Raw genomic sequence first — 7,493 nt, 5'->3', positions numbered from 1 at the left:
CCCACATGTCAGGAAGGCTGGGGAAGCCGTTCTCACCTCAGAGTCACAAAATGACTTGACTTAAAAGCCACAGTTATATAAAAAAGAAGAAGAGGAAGAAGAAGACTTCACAGGTTAGCTTTTCTACATTACTTTTTCATATTGGTTAAACCTGCAATTATTTGCTTTATATATTACTCCTTAGTGGCAACTAATGTGTCCTCCTTTACTGCCCCACAGCATATTGTGCAATATACATTCAGTCAGCTTAGCATTTTTTTTTAATCTGCAGGATAAGGCTAGGTTCACACTGCGTTTTCAGCATCCGTTTAACGGATCCGTTTTTTTTTAACGTCCAGAAAAATAGGGTCAGCAACGTTTTTTTGTCCGTTTTGGTCCGTCAAAAAAAAACGGATCCGTTTTTTTTTATAATGGAAGTCAATGGAAAAACGGATGCACACAAATGAATCCGTTTTTTTCAATCCGTTTTTTATGCGTTTTTTTTCAAAAAACGGATTCGTTAAACGGATGCTGAAAACGCAGTGTGAACCTAGCCTAAATAAATAATTTTAGACTTTAGTGCCTGCTAAAACTAAATATGGAAGCAAGGTTAGAAAAATTGTTATGGCATCTGTTAGAAACATGTACTACTGTACTACCTGTAAAATCTAATACACCACTGTTTACCCATTTACACAGTTTGAGCCTCTACTGCTTGCTTCTTGGACGTCACATATTATATTTTTGCATCTCTCTTTGCAATCTTGTATCTTGTCCCACCTCTCTTTTGTAATCTGTAATAGCCCGTTCATGTCATTTTATTGTAGCCCATTATATGTTTGAATACTAAGAAGAGAATATATTCTAACATTATAAACAGCCATCTACACAAAACTATTTGGCACTGCTCTGAGATTTCTGTTAATAAGGTTTTGACAAGTACGCTGTATTCACACCGATCAGGCATACCTTAAAGGGGTTATCCGGCATTAGGAAATATATTGCTGCTTTTATATAGAAAACAATATGCTTACCTCTCTGTGCTCCCCCAGTGTCCTCCTGCAGCGTATCTGGTGTCCCTAACTGAGATGGGACAGCACCGGTGCCAGTGATTGGCTGATCAGGATGTCAATCCTGAGTAAAGTTGGTCTCAGAAATGGAGACAGGTGTGGACAGTGGGGGACACTGGATACAGCACAGAAGGAGGAGTGTGAAGAGGTAAGCATAGGCTTTTTTATTGTTTTCTATATAAAAGCAACAACATATTAAAATGTAGCTACCGCCAGACGCCTTTAAATCCAGAAACAGGTAAAGTGGATAACATTGATTGTTGCAAAAACACTTGTCATGAAATGGGATATTTTAAAGGGGTTATCCAGTGCTACAAAAACTCGGCCACTTTCTTTCAGAGACAAAACGACCCTTGTCTCCAGGTCAGGTGCGTTTTGCAATTAAGCTTCATTCACTTCAATGGAACAGCAAAACCCCACCCAAACTGGAGACAAGAGTGGGGCTGTCTCTGGAAGAAAGTGGCCATGTTTTTGTAGCGCTGGATAACCCGTTTAAGGCAAATGAACACTCAGCTCTAAAATCTGATGTGTTGTAAGCATCAGAAATACAAGGATATAGGTGACATTGACAAGGACAATTTATGACTGGCTTAGAGCATCTACAAAACTATAGATGAATGTTCCTGGTAGTTATTACCTACCAAAAGTGGTTTAACAAGGAACAACTCATGAATCGAAAGATCACTAAAAAAGATCATTTTATAATCTTCGATAATGTTATGAACACCCACGACTCACTGATATGCATGGCAAGCAAAATTTGTTACCACAGATGAACTTGTGTAGCACAAATTGTTGAATAACTTAAATGTCAACTGGGTCTAAGTCAACTGGGGATTACACAAACAATATTAGGCAGGAGGTTTTATTGTTATAGCCAATCTCTTTATACATCAAACTTAAAAAAAATACTGTCACTGTTGTTATAACTTTCAAAATCTAACAGGGAATGTAATATAAAGCATATCTTATGCCAGAAGAGTGTCCAGCCACTAGAGTGTCACGGCTCAACGCATCAATCACATCCCCTCCTTCTCTCTGTGGGCGTACAGATGAACGGCACTTCCTGTGTTCAGTCTGTTTTTTTTTTATCAACCGGCACAAGACTAAAAAGCCGACTTTAAGAGCCTTGACCTGGATACAAGTAAGTATAGCTTTGTTTTACAGCATGTTAACAAAAAAAAAAGTGAATGTAAGTTGTAATCTACTGTTGATTTAGATTTTAAAAATGACAGTGATACTGTCTTACTGACCTTCCGGTACTTACGGACTACGCTGCCCCTATATGAAGCCAATGGTCCGCTCACCCCGGTGACAGGAAACCTGGATTTCCCCGCAGGTCACTCAGACACCTCTTTTCTTTTGACGCCCAAAGGTACAGATCTGCTCTTTAGGCATGTTGTGGAAGCAGTCACTTTAGTTCCATATGATACTCTTATCCCAGTTCCAGACAGAACCCCCAGAACACAGTGGCAATATCTCCAGTTACAACATTTCTACCGCACAATCTCTCAATCCCTCCGCCTACACAGACCACTAACTCCGTTTGAGGACCTCTGCATACAGAGTGTCCCCCCCACCCACACGATATCGTTGCTATACTCCTTGCTGAACACACCCCCTGACTCGTTCAAGACTGCCTTTCAAGCAGGATGGGAGACAGAACTCAATCGTACATTCACGCCTGAGGATTGGGAAAAGGCCTTTCTTCTGTGTCACAAAACCTCCGTCTCCGGCAGGGCTCAGGAGACTAATTACAAACTTTTGTCCAGATGGTATAGAGTGCCTACCCTGTTGCACAGGATTTATCCTTTGGTCCCTGACACCTGTTGGAGATGTGGGGTGGCTAGGGGAACTATGTCCCATATATGGTGGGGGTGTAACCGTCTGCAGAGCTTCTGGACAGAAGTGATCGCAATAATCCAGACCATAACAGGGACTCGCCTAGCGAATGACCCTTCCACGCTCTTGTTGTTCATGATTCCAGGCCCAGTCCCTAAGCTGAAGAAATCCCTCCTGAAGTTTTTACTACTAGCCGCTAAAACTGTGATACCCCGGAGATGGAGATCAGAGGACCCCCCGACGGTGACGGACTGGTTTGCAGAGGTTCTATACTTACAGAGGATGGAGGAGCTGAGGGCTGACTTTCATAACAGGACCGTCCCTATAGCACGCTTGTGGTTTCCCTGGGCTGCGTTCCTGGACACACCCCAATATAGGGCCTTGGCTTCTCCTCAGACACCCCGGATCCCCGTGTAGTCGAAGGTGTAGTTATTTTTTAGACTTATACACTTATACTTACCTTTTTCTCTTTGGGAGACATGCTGACATTTCCCTCTTTCTCCTTTGCTATTTCCCTCTTGTTATCCCTATCCCCTGTCCGGGCCCAGGACACTTCTCTTTCTTCTTATAGTTCTCATCATCAATAAGTAGAATGATTCCAAATAAATACGCCTGATGTTTGCTACTACGAACATGTTTTATGCTTTATGCAGGTTTGATCTTGTGTATGTTGAACTGTACTGTGACGTTTGATCTACCCTGCACCCCCCTTTTTTCCTTTCCTGTACCCTGTTTTGATACCGCTTATTAATAAAGGCTTTGAATAACAAAAAAAAAAAAAAAATGACAGTGATACTTTAAAACTGAAAGCAAATTTAATATCCACGTAGAATACAAAAGAAGAAAAGTTTAGTATTATGTTAACAAGTTGAAAAAAGTTTTTGGGATCTCAGCAAGCATAAACTTAAAGCAACTCTGTATCCACAATCTGTACCCTCCCAAACCGTTTGTACCTTCGGATAATTGCTTTTAGGGTACAAACACACACACCCTATACGCAGCAGATTCGCAGCAGATCTGCAGTAGATTTGATGGTGCAGATTTGATGCTGTGTTCAGTTATTTAGATCTAATCTGCTGCGTATCTGCTGCGTATCTGCTGCGTATCGCAGCAGAATATACGCTGCGTATACGGTGTGTGTTTGTACCCTTAATCTGGGATCTGTCCAGGGGTCCGTTCGGCAAGTGATTCATTTATTGTCCTAGCGTGTCTGTGCATTTGACTTGCACCCCCCCTTCATCATTAGGAATGCCCCTGGGCAGGTTTTTTTCTATTCATCCTTTGTCAGAACACTGCACAGGTGCCTTATTGATCCAGATCATGTGCAGTGTTCACACAGGTGATGAATAGTAAAAATTCTGCCAGGGGCATTCCTAATGATGAGGAGGACGAGGAGGAGGGACAGAGAGGTTTTGCCAGCCTAATGCACAGACACTCTACGCCAATTTGACACAGGCCTGCAAGTTTCAAAGTTGTTTTTAGGACAATAACTGTATCACCTGCCGAACGAATCCCAGGAAAAAAAGAAAAAAGGTCAGTCATTTTGATTTTAAAATGACTCCTGTCATTTCACTGTTTGGCCGCCTGTCAGTGCAATGACAGCTGTTGTTACATTATTCTAATTTGGGGTTACTAATTGCCTCTGGGTGTGTCTTTAATTGAAAAGCCATTGAATTTATTAGTAAAAACAGTGTAAGGGCGGTGAAAAAAGAAAAACTGAGTATGAACAACTAAAAAATACCGTCCGCTGTTTGCAATAGACGTCCAAAAAAATTGACATGATCATTATTTTGACATCAGCGCAGACAATGATTATTAATAATAATAATGTTTTTATTTGTATAGCGCACACAGATTTATATAATGTGTGTTTTTTTTTGCATTGTGTGAACATAGCCTAATTCTTAGGCTACATTCACATGCAGATCTTTAATTTTACAGATCGGTATTTTGGCCGCAATCCGCCTTGCCTATGGTGGGGGAAGGGGTCTGTGCACATCTGTAGTCCTGTCTGTAGCTGCAGGTCTGTGGCTATACAGAGGGCTACAGATGTATGAAAGTAGCCTTAAACGTTCTGAGCAAACTGTATAAAATATATACTGTTTTTTGTTTTGTTAAGATAATAAAGCTCCATCCCTGCCACAAAAAGTATTAAATATGCCAAACATTCTTGATATGCTTTAGAATATGGCATGAAACCTTATAGGTGTGGGTTCTAGCTGACATTGTATCTGTACATACAATGTCATTTAGTTTTACTACTACTATCTACTCCACGTCAGATGTTTCATTACAAACTCTACTACTGCACAATACATTTTACTCACATTGTTAAGTATAAATTAAACAATAATAAAAATATGAAAGGTAAAACATGCTGTTATTTTTTAATAGGTTGAACGAAGATATAAAACACCAGCTGCCTAAACCATGAATAATACGACAGAAAATGGCACAAACCAAGCAACAGCAGAGAAAAGTGATGACTATACTTATCTTCATTTCACTATAGCAGCTGTCATTTGTTTAGGTTTCTGCCTTATTGGTTTAGTGGGGAAATATTACCATATTTTGGTACCTTTGCTTTAAAATCAAGAGAAACAAGTATATAATTTATATTATTAACCTGTCGGCCGCTGACGTCGTATTTTTGATATTTAGTGCATTGATGCTACTGATTGACATTAATACACTAATGAATCCGAAACCAGACTTTCAAGGGAAAGAATCATTTTGATATTTTTGGAAATCTTTTATGACAGTGCCCAATATTCCGGAATGTTCATCCTAACAGCCATTAGTCTGGAAAGATGCCTCTCTGTCCTATTCCCCCTTTGGTACCAATACCACCGGCCTCAAAACATGTCTGCTTTTATCTGTGCTGCGGTGTGGCTCATTGGATGCTTAGAGAGTCTCATAGAGAACTTTGTATGCACAAAAGAAGGTTTTATCATGCAGTCAACAGAGTGTACAGCAGTTCAGACCATGGTTTTTGGTTTATCCATTGTAATCTGTTTACCAATCATGGTAATTTCAAGTCTTACTTTGCTCATTAAAGTAAGAAGAACCTTTAAGAAGCGGTATCCAACAAAATTTTACATCATCATTATCATTGCTGTTGTTATATTTATCTCATCTGTCATCCCAATTAATTTCACATGGTTTTTAATATACTTCAAACTGCTACCGTCAGATACTCATATGGTTGCTCTCAACTTTGCCAGTATGTATAGTACGGTGCTCAACTGTACAATTGACCCATTTATCTATTTCGTTATTGGGAAAAAGTGGAAGCAGAAGTCTAGTCAGTCCATTCAAAATGCACTTGAAAGAGCTTTTAGAATAGAAAATGATGAAAATAGGGATTCAAAAAGTACCCACACCAGTAACACATCCAGTCAAACTTACCTTCCAAGTACTTTATAAATTATTCTGCCACAGCGGAGCTGCACTGCAATAAATATTAACCAGCCGAAAATAAAGGTCACGTTCCATTGATAATGTTTTGTTTATTATTACATTTATTACATAATTACCAATACGGATTTCAGGAACCCTAAATTCTAATGTGAACAGCATATGTATAGAGGACCTGCCAGCCGAAAAAGAGGAATGTAAATAAGCCTATTGCTAGATAAAGATGGGTATCATGATTCTGGGCAGTACTTAAAATAAAAAAATAATAATAATAACAATAAATAAAATCTCCAGTCCTTTTCAGTGCCAAAACATAAGATTTTTGTTAATATGCAAATTAGGCTTAAAAGACGAAGAATTTCAGTTGTAGTTTTAGGATGTTTGTAAGTAAAGAGCTTTTGGTTTGGTAGAGTTAAAAGGGGTACTCCAGGCATATTTTTGATATATCGCTGGGATTGCAGACGAAATAACTGCTTATTCTCACCTACCACACATGTTTTTTTTTTTTTGTTTGTTTTTTTTTGGGGGGGGGGGGGTCCTCCTGTCATGTGTTCTGGTCCCCCATCCCACACTCTGATTGCTACTTTCAAGATGGACTTGTCTCGACATTGACAGGCCGCTCAGCTAATCACTGCCTGGGGCAATGTCCCCTTTCAGTCAGTGATTGACTGTGCAGGCTGTTACCATTGTGACAATTCCGTTCCATTGGAATCAGTAGCCAATTTGCTCAGTAGGTGAGAATAGGATGTTTATTAATTTTTTTGTAATCCTAGCAATATATCAAAAATATGAATGCCTGAAGTACATGTTTAATGAAGTTATCTAGGCTTAGCAAAAACATGGCCACCTTTTCCCAGAAACAGCACCACTCTTGTCCTCAGTTTGGGAGTTGTTTTGCAGCTTAGTCTTATTAAAGTGAATTGAGCTCAATTGCAATATCACACACAACCTATAGAAAGCTGTGGTGCTGTTTTCATTTTACTCCAGTTCGGGGATTTTTGTGAATTTCTACAATAAATGAAAGAGATTGGCCAGAGAGGCCACAGGGAAGACAGAATTATTGGGAGATTTTCCACAAAAAGAGCATACTTGTGTTCCCGGGAACCCACAGATATCTAGGCATTTCCTCATGGTTGCAAAGGGTTCCACAACCAGTGAAAACAGGACAGGTCACAAAGGACAATC

General features: G+C 39.7%; 1 pseudogene; it reads left to right on the top strand.

The window, feature by feature from the left end:
* Positions 1-6,791, top strand: LOC138775307 (mas-related G-protein coupled receptor member H-like; annotated as a pseudogene).
* Positions 6,792-7,493: the final 702 nt, after the last annotated feature.

This window comes from Dendropsophus ebraccatus, unplaced genomic scaffold (genome assembly GCF_027789765.1).
Source record: "Dendropsophus ebraccatus isolate aDenEbr1 unplaced genomic scaffold, aDenEbr1.pat pat_scaffold_1507_ctg1, whole genome shotgun sequence".
Classification (NCBI taxonomy): Eukaryota; Metazoa; Chordata; class Amphibia; order Anura; family Hylidae; genus Dendropsophus; species Dendropsophus ebraccatus.
Note: the sequence above shows the minus strand (reverse complement) of the source record. Positions and strands in the feature narration are given on the sequence as shown.